Source organism: Cherax quadricarinatus, chromosome 8 (genome assembly GCF_038502225.1).
Source record: "Cherax quadricarinatus isolate ZL_2023a chromosome 8, ASM3850222v1, whole genome shotgun sequence".
Classification (NCBI taxonomy): domain Eukaryota; kingdom Metazoa; phylum Arthropoda; class Malacostraca; order Decapoda; family Parastacidae; genus Cherax; species Cherax quadricarinatus.
This window is the reverse complement of record NC_091299.1, coordinates 9,139,468-9,156,726: the sequence shown is the minus strand read 5'-3', so window position 1 is coordinate 9,156,726 and position 17,259 is coordinate 9,139,468. Positions and strand designations below refer to the sequence as shown.

The 17,259-nt window shown below is 49.0% G+C and overlaps 1 protein-coding gene across 6 annotated transcripts in view; it reads right to left on the bottom strand.

Annotated features, from left to right (window-relative positions):
- Window positions 1-17,259, bottom strand: part of CdGAPr (GTPase-activating protein CdGAPr) — a 1,516,021-nt gene that overhangs the window by 526,924 nt on the left and 971,838 nt on the right. The gene's annotated exons all lie outside the window — the stretch shown is intronic.

Sequence of the window (17,259 nt, the reverse complement as noted above, 5' to 3'; positions counted from 1 at the left end):
CGGTAGCAGCATTAGCAACAGCAGCAGCATCAGCATCAACATAGCAGCAGTAGCAGCATCAACAACAGCAGCAGCATCAACAAAAGCAGCAGCATCATCAACACAGCAGCAGTAGCAGCATCAACAACAGCAGCAGCAGCATTAACAAAAGCAGCACCAGCATCAACAATAGCAGCAGCATCAACAACAGCAGCAGCATCAACAACAGCAGCATCATCATCAACACAGCAGTAGCAGCATCAACAACAGCAGCAGCATCAACAACAACAGCACCATCAGCATCAATGATAACAGCACCAGCAGCAGCATCAACAACAACAGCACTAGCAGCAGCATCAACACAGCAGTAGCAGCATCAACAACAGCAGCAGCATCAACAACAACAGCACCAGCAGCATCAACAACAGCAGCAGCATCAACAACAACAGCACTAGCAGCATCAACAACAACAGCACCAGCAGCATCAACAACAACAGCACCAGCAGCATCAACAACAGCAGCAGCATCAACAACAACAACAGCAGCAGCATCAACAACAACAGCAACAGCAGCATCAACAACAGCAGCATCAACAACAGCAGGAGCATCAACAACAACAGCAGCAGCATCAACAACAACAGCACCAGGAGCATCACCAACAACAGCACCAGCAGCATCAACAACAACAGCACCAGCAGCATCAACAACAACAGTACCAGCAGCATCAACAACAACAGCAGCAGCATCAACAACAACAGTACCAGCAGCATCAACAACAACAGCAGCAGCATCAACAACACAGCAGTAGCAGCATCAACAACAACAGCAGCAGCATCAACAACAACAGCAGCAGCATCAACAACACAGCAGTAGCAGCATCAACAACAACAGCAGCAGCATCATCAACACAGCAGTAGCAGCATCAACAACAACAGCAGCAGCATCAACAACAACAGCAGCAGCATCAACAACAACAGCACCAGCAGCATCAACAGCAACAGCACCAGCAGCATCAACAACAACAGCACCAGCAGCATCAACAACAACAGCACCAGCAGCATCAACAACAACAGCACCAGCAGCATCAACAGCAACAGCACCAGCAGCATCAACAACAACAGCACCAGCAGCATCAACAACAACAGCACCAGCAGCATCAACAGCAACAGCACCAGCAGCATCAACAACAACAGTACCAGCAGCATCAACAACAACAGCAGCAGCATCAACAACAACAGTACCAGCAGCATCAACAGCAACAGCACCAGCAGCATCAACACAGCAGTAGCAGCATCAACAACAACAGCAGCAGCATCAACAACAACAGCAGCAGCATCAACAACAACAGTACCAGCAGCATCAACAGCAACAGCACCAGCAACATCAACACAGCAGTAGCAGCATCAACAACAACAGCAGCAGCAGCATCAACAACAACAGCAGCAGCATCAACAACAACAACACCAGCAGCATCAACAGCAACAGCACCAGCAGCATCAACAACAACAGTACCAGCAGCATCAACAACAACAGCAGCAGCATCAACAACAACAGTACCAGCAGCATCAACAGCAACAGCACCAGCAGCATCAACACAGCAGTAGCAGCATCAACAACAGCAGCAGCATCAACAACAACAGCAGCAGCATCAACAACAACAGCAGCAGCATCAACAACAACAGTACCAGCAGCATCAACAGCAACAGCACCAGCAGCATCAACAACAACAGTACCAGCAGCATCAACAACAACAGCACCAGCAGCATCAACAACAACAGCACCAGCAGCATCAACAACAACAGCACCAGCAGCATCAACAACAGCACCAGCAGCATCAACAACAACAGCACCAGCAGCATCAACAACAACAGCACCAGCAGCATCAACAACAACAACAGCAGCAGCATCAACAACAACAGCAGCAGCATCAACAACAACAGCACCAGCAGCATCAACAACAACAGCACCAGCAGCACCAGCAGCATCAACAACAACAGCACCAGCAGCATCAACAACAACAGCAGCAGAAGCAAGGTAATGCATTTTTCTATCTTAAGAGCGAAGCCGACCTCTCTGAAATGAATTTTGATTCAGTAAACAACGTCCGCGGCTCTAAAAAAAAAAAAAAACTCACTCCGGTGGCATAAGAATTCTGGTGGAGGATGAATGTTGCCAGAATTTAGGATCGTCGAAATGAAACGCGTGAAAAACGCTACTCAAATGCCACTGCTTTTTCCCGGAATTATGTAGTTTTATGTGCGTGAGTTTTACCAACGTGGGATCATTGAATTTTTGTACGTGGGATCAGGGAGTCTTTGTACGTGGGATCAGGGAGTTTTTGTACGTGGGATCAGGGAATCTTTGTAAATGGGATCAGAGAGTCTTTACACGTGGGTCCAGGGAATCTTTGTACGTGGGATCAGAGCGTCTTTACACGTGGGATCAGAGAGTCTTTACACGTGGGATCAGAGAATCTTTGCTCGTGGGATCAGAGAGTCTTTGCAAGTTCGTTGAATTCAAGTGTTATACACTGATATCAGTTTAGGCTTTGCCTCAGCTGTAGCCGAAAACGGCGAGTATTAGCAAGTAACAGTAACTCTGGTTAGTGGTGGATTGAAACCTTTGAGGTGAGGTAGTTACGGTACGCATGGTGGAATGCTGGTCCATATCTTCATCACCCTACTGAAGTCTCCCAGCTCAGGCTGACGGACTGATTTAAGAAACCAGTAGTGTAGCAGCACACTACAGGTGTTCCCACAATGTAATTATGACACAGAATAGTGTAGCAGCCCACTACTTTTGTTCCCACAATGTAACTGTCATACAGAATAATGTAGCAACACACTACTGGTGTTCCCACAATGTAACTATCATACAGAATAGTGTAGCAGCACACTACTGGTGTTCCCACAATGTAACTATCATACAGAATAATGTAGCAGCACACTACTGATGTTCCCACAATGTAACTATCATACAGAATAGTGTAGCAGCACACTACTGATGTTCCCACAATGTAACTATCATACAGAATAGTGTAGCAGCACACTACTGATGTTCCCACAATGTAACTATCATACAGAATAGTGTAGCAGCACACTACTGATGTTCCCACAATGTAACTATCATACAGAATAGTGTAGCAGCACACTACTGGTGTTCCCACAATGTAACTATCATACAGAATAGTGTAGCAGCACACTACTGATGTTCCCACAATGTAACTATCATACAGAATAGTGTAGCAGCACACTACTGATGTTCCCACAATGTAACTATCATACAGAATAGTGTAGCAGCACACTACTGGTGTTCCCACAATGTAACTATCATACAGAATAGTGTAGCAGCACACTACTGATGTTCCCACAATGTAACTATCATACAGAATAGTGTAGCAGCACACTACTGGTGTTCCCACAATGTAACTATCATACAGAATAATGTAGCAGCACACTACTGGTGTTCCCACAATGTAACTATCATACAAAATAGTGTAGCAGCACACTACTGATGTTCCCACAATGTAACTATCATACAGAATAGTGTAGCAGCACACTACTGGTGTTCCCACAATGTAACTATCATACAAAATAGTGTAACAGCACACTACTGATGTTCCCAGTTTTATAGTATATAAAAAAATAGTGTAACACCACCACGGACACTTCACCATTCCCTTGTGGTGAGAAATTAGTGATGAGAATAATGAACAGAGATGGCAAAAGAAGAGACGCCAATAACAAGGTGTAGGTCTGGAGGGATGGTGTCAAAGTTCTCTTGACAAGTTCAACTACACGTGCAGGACAAACACGGCTGGAACATGTATAGAAGTCTTTACCAAGTGCCAAATCAACCAGGCTGTGAAGCGTATGTGGGGCAGCGGGCCTGTAGCAGCAACAGCCTGGTTAACCAGGCAAGCACCAGACGAGCCTGGTCCATGGCCTGACCCCGGGAGTAGAAAGACTCTTGAAACCCATCAAAGGTATATCAAAGGTAAGGTATATAGAAAGCACTAAGCAATACTGAAATTAACCAGGTTGTTGCTGCTGCTGTCGAAACTCATCAAAGGTATATCAGAGGTAAGTTATCCAGAGGAGTGAAGCGGGGTTACGAAGCACAGACTGCAAACACAAACGTTGCAAACATCACTGGCAGAGAAGGGTGGAGGGGTGAGTGTGATACCGAACATATCACCGGAGATTCACCTAGGATCAGCTGTCAGGAACCATATGACTCGCTCACCAAACTATATACGACATGTGTCATGCCTCTTGCTAGCACCATCACCCAGTCACATGTACTACACATTATTATTGTTATTATTATTATTAATTATATTTATAGGGAAGCGCTAAACCGGCGCCTCGTAAATGAGAAGAACCTACAGACAGGTCTCCTGGCTGACGGCCTGATCAATCAGGCTGTTGGTCATGTTGTGGTCAGAGAATATTTCTTTTGTGATTATGTCTATGATTAGGTTCTTGTTGATCATGAAGCTCAAACGCAAAAATTATTAAACTATAAGAAGCGTCTGCTGACAATGATCAATCATCCCTGGATCCCTCACACCATCTTACAGTAATTATTCTCCACGCTGGACGAGACACACATGAGACAGTGAAACCTGGTGGGAGACGACCGTAGAGTTGTGCACCCTTCTGTGTGTGAGAGATGTTCCTGACCCATCCTGTGTGTGAGAGATGTTCCTGACCCATCCTGTGTGTGAGAGATGTTCCTGACCCATCCTGTGTGTAATAGATGTTCCTGACCCATCCTGTGTGTGATAGATGTTCCTGACCCATCCTGTGTGTGAGAGATGTTCCTGACCCATCCTGTGTGTGAGAGATGTTCCTGACCCATCCTGTGTGTGAGAGATGTTCCTGACCCATCCTGTGTGTGATAGATGTTCCTGACCCATCCTGTGTGTGAGAGATGTTCCTGACCCATCCTGTGTGTGAGAGATGTTCCTGACCCATCCTGAATGTGATAGATGTTCGTCACCCATCTTGTGTGTGATAGATCTTCCTTACCTATTCTGTGTATAGACACCCCATACCCCTCTTGTGTGTGGTAGACACCCCATACCCCTCCTGTGTGTGTTAGACACTCCATACCCCTCCTGTGTGTGGTAAACACTCCATACCCCTTATGTGTGCGGTAGACACTCCATACCCCTCCTGTGTGTGGTAAACACTCCATACCCCTTATGTGTGTGGTAGACACTCCATACCCCTCTTGTGTGTGGTAGACACTCCATACCCATTCTGTGTGTGGTAGACACTCCATACCCCTCCTGTGTGTGGTAGACATTCCATATTCCTCCTGTGTGTGGTAGACACTCCATACCCATTCTGTGTGTGGTAGACACTCCATACCCCTCCTGTGTGTGGTAGACATTCCATATTCCTCCTGTGTGTGGTAGACACTCCATACCCCTCCTGTGTGTGGTAGACACTCCATACCCCTCCTGTATATGGTAGACACTCGATACCCCTCCTGTGTGTGGTAGACACTCCATACCCCTCCTGTGTGTGGTAGTCACTCCATACCCTTCCTGTGTGTGTGGTAGGCACCCCATACCCCTTCTGTGTGTGGTAGACACTCCATACCAGTCCTATTTGTGGTAGACACCCCATACTCATTCTGTGTGTGGTAGACACCCCTTACCCCTCCTGTGTGTGGAAGGTACCCCATACCCCTCCTGTGTGTGGTAGACACCCCATACCTAGTCTGTGTGTGGTAGACACACCATACCTAGTCTGTGTGTGGTAGACACACCATACCCACTACCACTAATCAGTCTAAAGATAGAAAATCCAATAATTTTGTGGAGAAATTTTCTCCAGGAGGGGGGTATCAGCCCCCTTCAGCCCCTTTCAGCCCTGAGGGGCCCAGCCCTCTCAGAAGGGGCAAGCGTCTTGTTTACTGCTACAGTGAGTAATTGATCACAGATGCCGTACGAGTATGTGACGTGGTCAAGCGACCGCTGCTCCTTGCAGTCCAGTGTTGCAGAGTGTATTTTAATAAGAGACAGTACATCTCTTACCTTAGCAGGACGATTAAGGAAAATTCTGCTCGCACTTTATTACCATAGTAAAGATAGTGGACATTGTTGTCTATGCTTAAGACAGCAAGATTTAAACATTCTGCTTTGCTTCATCGAGGAAGTGGCACAGAAGCAAAAGTACTAGGTCAGCTTTTCCTTTGTGCTGGGGGCAGTGACGGCGTGGGGCGTTGTGGCGTCTTCAGATTACTTTTGACTCTACTGAGAGTGACACTGACGCCAGGATAACCAACAAAGAACGATCTGTGCGTTAATGTGAACAAAGTGTCTCACAAAACACAATAAACACTTACAGAGAAGTGTGATCAGCTTCTTCAGTGATATTGTGTGAACAATTATTGATGAACAGTGTAACAACGAGTGTTGCGATCCAACAGAGTGTAGTGTGACATTCTTCAAAGAACACTATTCTTCAATCAACTCAACGGATATCCGGGCGTAATTACGGGTCAGATACATATACCCAGGTAAGTGTTCTAACTCGTGATGTGCTACTATTGACTGCGCAGTTGAGTATAAAATCGTGAGTTAGTCACTTATCATAAACCCCGGTGATATGCGGACCTTTGAGTCCACAGACGTAAGTTTGTCAGCAATCAGTGAATGAAATATGCTGACATAACACCCCCTAGGGGTAATTTATAATCTTACAAATTATAACTCATTTACAGCCCGTTGAGAGATGACTTCGATAGCTTCACAAGACCTCGTCTGCAGGGGCGGCTGTGCAGGTGATGAGCTGTCTTTCTAAATTAAGTTTCCCTATATTTAAACTTAGCTGGTAATCCCATTTCTCAACAAATTTTTTCATGAATGAACCTCAAAACCCTGTCAATGTATGACAAATTTCTCACATAACTCCATTAGTCTTTGAGAAAGCCATCAACGACATGCCCATGCACTCAGCCCCAGGCCCAGACTCGTGGAACTCTGTGTTCATTAAGAACTGCAAGAAACCCCTCTCACGGGCCCTAAGTATGCTGTGGAGATGGAGCATAGACACAGGTGAGATTCCAGTCACTGACAACAATGGATATAGTCCCGCTCCATAAAGGTGGCAGCAAAGCAGTAGCTAAGAACTAAGAAGCAGGATTACAAACCACCTGGACTCCCAAGAATCGCACAATCCAGGGCAACATGGTTTCACATCAGGTCGCTCCTGCCTCTCGCAACTATTGGACAACTATGATATGGTCTTAGATGCACTAGAAAATATACAGAATGCAGATGTAGTATACACAGATTTTGCAAAAGCCTTTGACAAATGCGATCATGGTGTAATAGCACACAAAATGCGTGCTAAAAGGATAACTAACAAAGTAGGCAGATGGATCTTCAACTTTCTAACCAAACTAACACAAAGAGTACTTGTAAACAGTGTTAAATCAGATGCTGCCATAGTGAAGAGCTCTGTTCCACAAGGCACAGTACTCGCACCTATCCTGTTCCTTATTCTCATACCAGACATAGACAGAGATGTAAACCACAGCACTGTATCATCTTTTGCAGACGATACTAGGATCTGCATGAGAGTGTCATCCATTGAGGACACGGCAAAGCTCCAAGAAGATATAAACCAAGTTTTCCAATGGGCAACAGAGAACAATATGATGTTCAATGAAGACAAATTCCAACTTCTCCGTTATGGAAAACTGGAAGAAATAATAACTAGAACTGAGTATACTACAAACTCCAATCACACAATAGTGGGAAAGTAATGTGAAGGACCTGGGTGTGGTAATGTCTGAAGACCTCACCTTCAAGGACCACAACAATGCCACTATCACATCTGCTAGGAAACTGATAGGATGGATAATGAGAACATTCAAGACAAGAGATGCTAAGCCAATGATGATCCTTTTTAAATCATTTGTTCTCTCTAGGCTGGAATACTGCTGTTCATAAACATCCCCATTCAAGGCAGGTTAAATTGCAGATCTAGAGACTTCAGTGAACCTTTACTGCACGTATAAATTTCATCAAACACCTTAACTACTGGAAACGCCTGGAAGCACTTGACTTGTACTCACTGGATATGTATCATAATCTACACCTGGAAGATCCGAAGGGACTGGTCCCTAACCTGCACACAGAAATCGCTCCCTACGAAAGCAAAAGACTTGGCAGGTGATGCAATATACCCCCAGTGAAAAGCAGGGGCGCCATTAGTACACTAAGAGAAAACGTAATAAGTGTCCGGGGCCCAAGACTGTTCAACAGCCTCCCATCAGCCATAAGGGGAATTACCAATAGACCCCTGGTTGTCGTCAAGAGGGAGCTGGACAGATACCTAACGTCAGTACCGGATCAGCCGGGCTGTAGTGCGGCCTGCAGTAACAGCCTCGTTGATCAGGATCTAATCCACCAAGAGGCCTGGTCGTGGACCGGGTCGCGGGGGCGTTGATCCCTGGAATACCCTCCAGGTAGGTAGACCCGTCCTGTGTGTGGTAGGAGGAAGGGAGAAATGAAGGAAGAGAGAACTGAAGGAAGGGAGAATTGAAGGAGGGTGGAAGTGAAGGAAGGGAGAACTGAAGGAAGGACAAGAAGTTGACAGAGAGGAGGGAGGGGAGGGAATGGAAGGTGGAGGAAGAAGAGGGAAAAGGGGGGGGAGAAGTTGGAAAATGGAGAAAGTGGGAGGGGAGAGGAGGGGAGGGGAGACGGAGAAGAAAGAAGAGAGGGGGAGGAGGGAAGGGGGGATGGGGTGGGGGAGGGGGGAGGAGGGGTTGTAAGAGTGAGATTTAAAGAAGACTATTTTGGATGGTAGGACTGGTGGGAGGGAGGGAGGGAGAGGGAGGGGGAGGAGAAGTAGTTACTGACGTTGATAACTCCAGGACTGTAGGGAGGGAGGGAGGGAGGGAGGGAGAGAAGGAGGGAGGGAGGGAGGGAGGGAGGGAGGGAGGGAGGGAGGGAGGGAGGGAGGTGGCACTGGTGTCGCTGGATGGAGGATATATATTAAAGGTAGCAGGAGCACCCTGGCACTGCTCAACCCTGGCACTGCTCAACCCTGGCATTGCTCAACCCTGACACTGCTCAACCCTCCCACTGCGCAACCCTGACACTGCTCAACCCTCCCACTCCTCAACCCTGACACTGCTCAACCCTGACACTGTTCAACCCTGGCACTGCTCAACCATGGCACTGCTCAACCCTGACACTGCTCAACCCTGGCACTGCTCAACCCTGGCACTGCTCAACCCTGGCACTGATCAACCCATACACTGCTCAACTTTGACACTGTTCAACCCTGGCACTGCTCAACCCTGGCACTGCTCAACCCTCCCACTGCTCAACCCTGGCACTGCTCAACCCTGGCACTGCTCAACCCTGGCACTGCTCAACCCTGGAACTGCTCAACCCTCCCACTACTCAACCCTGGCACTGCTCAACCCTCACACTGCTCAATCCTGTCACTGCTCAACCCTCCCACTGCTCAACCTTGGTACTGCTCAACCCTCCCACTGCTCAACGCTGTCACTGCTCAACCCTCACACTGCTTAACCCTGGCACTGATCAACCCTGGCACTGCTCAACCCTCACACTGCTCAATTCTGGCACTGCTCAACCCTGGCACTGCTCAACCCTGGCACTGCTCAACCTTGGCACTGCTCAACCCTCCCACTGCTCAACCCTGGCACTGCTCAACCCTCACACTGCTCAACCCTCACACTGCTCAACCCTCACATTGCTTAACCCTGGCACTAATCAACCCTGGCACTGCTCAACCCTCACACTGCTCAACCCTCACACTGCTTAACCCTGGCACTGATCAACCCTGGCACTGCTCAACCCTCACACTGCTCAATCCTGGCACTGCTCAACCCTGGCACTGCTCAACCCTGGCACTGCTCAACCTTGGCACTGCTCAACCCTCCCACTGCTCAACCCTGGCACTGCTCAACTCTGGCACTGCTCATCCCTGGCACTGATCAACCCATACACTGCTCAACTTTGACACTGTTCAACCCTGGCACTGCTCAACCCTGGCACTGCTCAACCCTCCCACTGCTCAACCTTGGCACTGCTCAACCCTGGCACTGCTCAACCCTGGCACTGCTCAACCCTGGAACTGCTCAACCCTCCCACTACTCAACCCTGGCACTGCTCAACCCTCACACTGCTCAATCCTGTCACTGCTCAACCCTCCCACTGCTCAACCTTGGTACTGCTCAACCCTCCCACTGCTCAACGCTGTCACTGCTCAACCCTCACACTGCTTAACCCTGGCACTGATCAACCCTGGCACTGCTCAACCCTCACACTGCTCAATTCTGGCACTGCTCAACCCTGGCACTGCTCAACCCTGGCACTGCTCAACCTTGGCACTGCTCAACCCTCCCACTGCTCAACCCTGGCACTGCTCAACCCTCACACTGCTCAACCCTCACATTGCTTAACCCTGGCACTAATCAACCCTGGCACTGCTCAACCCTCACACTGCTCAACCCTCACACTGCTTAACCCTGGCACTGATCAACCCTGGCACTGCTCAACCCTCACACTGCTCAATCCTGGCACTGCTCAACCCTGGCACTGCTCAACCCTGGCACTGCTCAACCTTGGCACTGCTCAACCCTCCCACTGCTCAACCCTGGCACTGCTCAACTCTGGCACTCCTCAACCCTCACACTGCTTAACCCTGGCACTGATCAACCCTGGCACTGCTCAACCCTGGCACTGCTCAACCCTGGCACTGCTCAACCCTGGCACTGCTCAACTCTGGCACTGCTCAACCCTCACACTGCTTAACCCTGGCACTGCTCAACCCTGGCACTGCTCAACCCTGGCACTGCTCAACCCTGGCACTGCTCAACCCTGGCACTGCTCAACAATGGCACTGCTCAACCCTGGCACTGCTCTGTGAGAATGGCGTCCGTCGAAGACACAGTGAATCTTTAAGCAGATATAAATCAGTCTTCCAGTGGACCTCCGACACCAACATTACGTTTATATCAAAATGGTAGACGGTATTAACAAGTTGGTAAGACATATGCAACATTTAGGTATCTTTATTCCGAAACGTTTCGCCTACACAGTAGGCTTCTTCAGTCGAGTACAGAAAGTAGGCAGGAGCAGTAGAGATGTGAACATGATGTAATCAGGCCATCACCTTTGAAGATGTAGATTTGAGGTGGTCAGTCCCTCAGTCTGGAGAAGAGTTCTGTTCCATAGTCTGTTCCACAACAGATTGTTTCAGACTATGGAACAGAATTCTTCTCCAGGCTGAGGGACTGACAACCTCAAATCTACGTTTCAAAGGTGATGGATTGATTATATCGTGTTCACATCTCTACTGCTCCTGCCTACTTTCTGTACTCGACTGAAGAAGCCTACTGTGTAGGCGAAACGTTTCGGAATAAAGTTGCCTTAATGTTGCCTTACTTACCAACATTATGTTTAACAAGGACAAGCTTCAGTTGCTCCACTATGGAAGAATGTTGGAAATAAAGATGTAACGGAGTGCATAATAAACCCCAATCATTCAGTAGAGCGATAGTTCCTTGTGCGAGACCTGGGAGTAATGATGTAGGAATATCTCACATTCAAGAATCACAACAATGTTGCTATTGTTACCTCAAGGAAAATGATAGACTGGATAACTAGAACTTTCAAGACAAGAGATGCTGAGCCACTGGTGATACTCCTCTAGTCACTTGTCTCTAGGCTGCAAAATTGTTATATACTGGCGGCCACCTTCAAGGCAGGCCAGACTGTTGAGCTGGAAAGCGTACAGAGAACTTTCACTGCTCGTATACACGCAATCAAGCATCTGAACTGCTGACAACACGAAGTCCCTTCACCTGCATCCCTTGGAACATAGGCGAAAAAGGTACATAATAATCTACACCTGGAAAATCCTGGAGGGACTGGTCCCGAACTTGAAACACTGAAATCACTCCGTGTGACAAGAGACATAGAAGACAGTGCAAAATACCTCTACTAATAAGCAAGGGGGTGACAAGTACACTAAGAGACCCCGACTCTTCAACGTACTGTGGTACGTAAGATGGACTGCATGTGGACAGCAGTAACAGCCTGGTTGATCAGGCACTGATCCACCACAAGGCCTGGTCTAGGACCGGGCGTTGACCCGGGTAAACGTCCTTCAGGTATTCTTCAGGTATAAAAGACTTTACTAAGAGTATATACAATAGAGAAGACTTTACCGTCACACGGAGAGTCACTATCCGGTCTGGATATTAGAAGTTCTGGATGCCAGACACTCCATGAGAAGAAAATTTTGATTATGGAAGAGGAGGTTGGCTGGGGGGGGGAAACACGCAGGGGAGGGGGAGAAGAAGGAGACGAGGAGAGGGGAAGAGGCAGGGAAGGGAAGAATATGCAGGGGATGAGAGTGGAAGGAGACAGAGGAGAAGGAAGGGGAAGGGGACGAGAAACGAAAGAGAAGGGAGAGAGAGAGTCATAGGTAAAAGAAGGGAGGGTAGGGGAAAGGGGAAGGGGGAGGGGAAGTGATGTTGACCAACTAGCGTGCCTCTGTGAGCTTCCATCCAGATCTTTAGTTCCTCTCCCAACCCCCTACCCCATAACCATTAATATTCCCTCTCTCCCCCTCTCCTCTCTCCCCCTCCCCTCTCTCCCCATCTCCTCTCTACTGCCATCTCTTCCTCCCTTAATGAACGCCACACGTTTACTCTGACAGAAGAAATCCCAAAGAAAACTGGGAGAAAGCTGGAGATCAGTCTTCAAGGTTCACTTGCTGGAGATCAGTCTTTAAGGTTCACTTGCTGGAGATCAGTCTTCAAGGTTCACTTGCTGGAGATCAGTCTTCAAGACTCACTTACTGGAGATCAGTCTTCAAGGTTCACTTGCTGGAGATCAGTCTTCAAGGTTCACTTCCTGGAGATCAGTCTTCAAGGTTCATTTGCTGGAGATCAGTCTTCAAGGTTCACTTTCTGGAGATCAGTCTTCAACGTTAACTTGCTGGAGATCAGTCTTCAAGACTCACTTTCTGGAGATCAGTCTTCAACGTTAACTTGCTGGAGATCAGTCTTCAAGACTCACTTGCTATGTCAGCATAGTTGCTGATCCTCCTTTACGTGTTGTATGCATAGATTAACTGAGCATTATAGCACCATCCATGTGCTTTATATAGAAGATCCCTAGGCCTGTGACTGTATGACGTCACGGGATGCAGCATGAGTGAGTGGGTCGCTCTGCCTCGTCCTCACTCCGCGTTTAGACATACGAAGGCAAGCAGGCAGGCCTGGGCTCCCATCACAGTCTGGCAATATATATCGTTACCATCCAACAAGTGAGTCTACCTTCAAACCTCTTATCTCCTAACGAACCCCCACGACAGCTGGAGATCAGTCTTAAAGGCTCACTTGCTGGAGATCAGTCTTCAAGGTTCACTTTCTGGAGATCAGTCCTCAACGTTCACTTGCTGGAGATCAGTCTTCAAGGTTCACTTGCTGGAAATCAGTCTTCAAGACTCACTTGCTGGAGATCAGTCTTCAAGGTTCACTTGCTGGAGATCAGTCTTCAAGACTCACTTGCTGGAGATCAGTCTTCAAGGTTCACTTGTTGGAGATCAGTCTTCAAGGCTCACTTACTGGAGATCAGTCTTCGAGACTCACTTGCTGAGATCAGTCTTCAAGGCTCACTTACTGGAGATCAGTCTTCAAGGCTCACTTGCAGGAGATCAGTCTTCGAGACTCACTTGCTGAGATCAGTCTTCAAGGCTCACTTACTAGAGATCAGTCTTCAAGGCTCACTTGCAGGAGATCAGTCTTCGAGACTCACTTGCTGAGATCAGTCTTCAAGGCTCACTTACTAGAGATCAGTCTTCAAGGCTCACTTGCAGGAGATCAGTCTTAAAGGTTCACTTACTGGAGATCAGTCTTCAAAGCCTGAATCTGGACCCTTAGGGCTAATTATCAGTGTCAGGCACTGGTGCTCAGCAGTGCCAGGCACTGGTACTCAGCAGTACCTGACACTGGTACCATCAGTACACTGGTACCAGAAGTAGACTGGTACAAACGGTACACAGATGCCAGCAGTAGACTGGTACCAGCAGTACACTGGTACCAACAATAGACTGATACCAGCAGTTCACTGGTACCAGCAGTAGACTGGTACCAGCAGTTCACTGGTACCAGCGGTAGACTGGTACCAGCAGTACACTGGTACCAGCAGTACACTGGTACCAGCAGTACACTGGTACCAGCAGTTCACTGGTACCAACGGTACACTGGTATCAGCAGTACACTGGTACCAGCAGTTCACTGGTACCAGCGGTACACTGGCACCAGAGGTACACTGGTACCAGCAGTACACTAGTACCAGCAGTTCACTGGTACCAGCAGTACACTAGTACCAGCAGTTCACTGGTACCAGCGGTACACTGGTATCAGCAGTACACTGGTATCAGCAGTACGCTGGTACCAGCAGTACACTGGTACCAGCAGTACACTGGTACCAGTAGTACACTGGTATCAGCAGTTCACTGGCACCAGCGGTACACTGGTATCAGCGGTACACTAGTACCAGCGGTACACTGGTATCAGCAGTACACTGGTACCAGCAGTACACGGGCACCAGCAGTACACTGGTACCAGCAGTACACTGGTACCAGCGGTACACTGGTATCAGCAGTACACTGGTACCAGCAGCACACTGGTATCAGCAGTTCACTGGTACCAGCGGTACTCCCTCATCGCCAACAAAGACGATGCCAAACTGATTGGTTATTGATAATTGTCTGCTGGTGGCACAAGCTGCTCCTCCATGGTGAGGAGGAGGAGGAGGAGGAAGAGGTGAGGAGGAGGGGAGGAGGAGATGAGGAGGAGGGGAGGAGGAGGGGAGGAGGGGGAGGAGATGGAGGGTAACGATGAGGAAGGTAAGGAGGTGGAGGGTGAGGAGGAGGAGGAGGAGGGTGAGGAGGAGGAGGTGAGGAGGTGGAGGAGGAGGAGGAGGAGGAGGAGAAGGAGAAGGAGGGTGAGGAGGAGGAGGGTGAGGAGGAGGAGGGTGAGGAGGAGGAGGTGAGGAGGAGGAGGAGGAGGAGGAGGAGGTGAGGAGGAGGAGGAGGAGGAGGAGGAGAAGGAGAAGGAGGGTGAGGAGGAGGAGGGTGAGGATGAGGAGGGTGAGGAGGAGGAGGTGAGGAGGTGGAGGAGGAGGAGGAGGAAGAGAAGGAGAAGGAGGGTGAGGAGGAGGAGGGTGAGGATGAGGAGGGTGAGGAGGAGGAGGGTGAGGAGGAGGGTGAGGAGGAGGAGGAGGTGAGGAGGTGGAGGAGGAGGTGGAGGGTGAGGAGGAGGAGGGTGAGGAGGAGGAGGGTGAAGATAAGGAGGGTGAGGAAGAGGAGGAGGGTGAGGAGGAGGAGGGTGAGGAGGAGGAGGGTGAGGAGGAGGAGGGTGAGGAGGAGGAGGGTGAGGAGGAGGAGGGTGAGGAGGAGGAGGGTGAGGAGGAGGAGGGTGAGGAGGAGGAGGGTGAGGAGGAGGAGGACAGTGGAAGAGACAATTGTCAGTCATTTGGTGTCAGTAGGCTGGATAACTAGAACATTCAAGACAAGAGATGCTGAGCCAGTAACGATACTCAAGTCCCCAGGCTGGTATTTTGTTGTATGCTAACAGTTCCCTTCAAATTAGGCAAGACTTCTGAGATGGAAAACGTAGAGAGAACTTTCACTGCTCGTATACACTCAGTCAAGCTCTGAACTACTGGGAACACTTGAAGTCCCTTCAACTGTATTTCTTGGAACTTAGGCGAGAAAGGTACATCATAATTTACACCTGAAAAATCCAGGGGGGACTGACCCCAAACCTGCACACTGAGATGACTCCGTATGACAACAGATTTGACAGACTTGTGTAAAATACCTCCACTGAAAAGCAGGGGCGCGACAAGTACACTAAGAGAGAACAACTCCATAAGCGTCAGAGGTCCCCGACTCTTCAACGCCCTCTCCTCGCGCATAAGGGGAATTACCAACCTTCGTCATCAAGAATGAACAAGTTCCTCAAATCCGTGTCTGACTAGTGGGTTGTGGTTTATACGTTGGACTGTATGCAAAACCAGTAACATCCCGGCTGACCAGGTCTTCATCCACCAGCTCCTGGGATCCTGGTCCTCGCGGCCCGTTCCCGACCAGACTGGTCGGGAAGGTGACCACACCAGGTACATGACCTGCCTCTAGTCTACCTGTAAACTAGAGCCAGAGTGACAGTGCTACACAAAAAACCAGGGTAACAGTGCCACACATAGAACCTGAGTAATAGTGCCACACATAGAACCAGAGTAACAGTGCCACACATAGAACCAGAGTAACAGTGCCACACATAGAACCAGAGTAACAGTACCACACATAGAACCAGAGTAACAGTGCCACACAGAGAACCAGGGCAACAGTGCCACACAGAGAACCAGGGTAACAGTGCCACACAGAGAACCGAACTGGCAACGCTGTAGCTGAGCCTGGCAGAGAAGACGCTAACGAGGTCACCTGAGACACATACCTGAGTCATCAACGCTACACAATGCCCTCACCTACGACCCTTGTTACACATTTCCCCTACTCCTTGTGGTACTTCCCCTACTCCTTGTGGTACTTCCCATACTCCTTGTGGTACTTCCCCTACTCATTGTGGTACTTCCCCTACTCCTTGTGGTATTTCCCCTACTCCTTGTGGTACTTCCCCTACTCCTTGTGGTACTTCCCCTACTCCTTGTGGTATTTCCCCTACTCCTTGTGGTACTTCCCCTACTCCTTGTGGTATTTCCCCTACTCCTTGTGGTACTTTCCCTACTCCTTGTGGTACTTCCCCTACTCCTTGTGGTACTTCCCCTACTCCTTGTGGTATTTCCCCTACTCCTTGTGGTACTTCCCCTACTCCTTGTGGTACTTCCCCTACTCCTTGTGGTACTTCCCCTACTCCTTTTGGTATTTCCCCTACTCCTTGTGGTACTTTCCCTACTCCTTGTGGTACTTCCTCTACTCCTTGTGGTGCTTCCCCTACTCAGTGCGCCACTCCCCCATCCACCATGTGGCATCCCCTTCTCCACACACTGTGGCACTCGACCCACACTGCTTGGCACTCTCTACCTCCTCCCCCACTTTGTATGATTCAAAGAATTGATGCTGCCTCTCGTCTACCTGGAGAGAGTTCCAGGGGACCATCGTCACCACGGCGCGGTCCCAGACCAGACCACCACTCAGATGATTTGATGAACTAGGCTGTTGGTGATAGCCACGAGCAGTC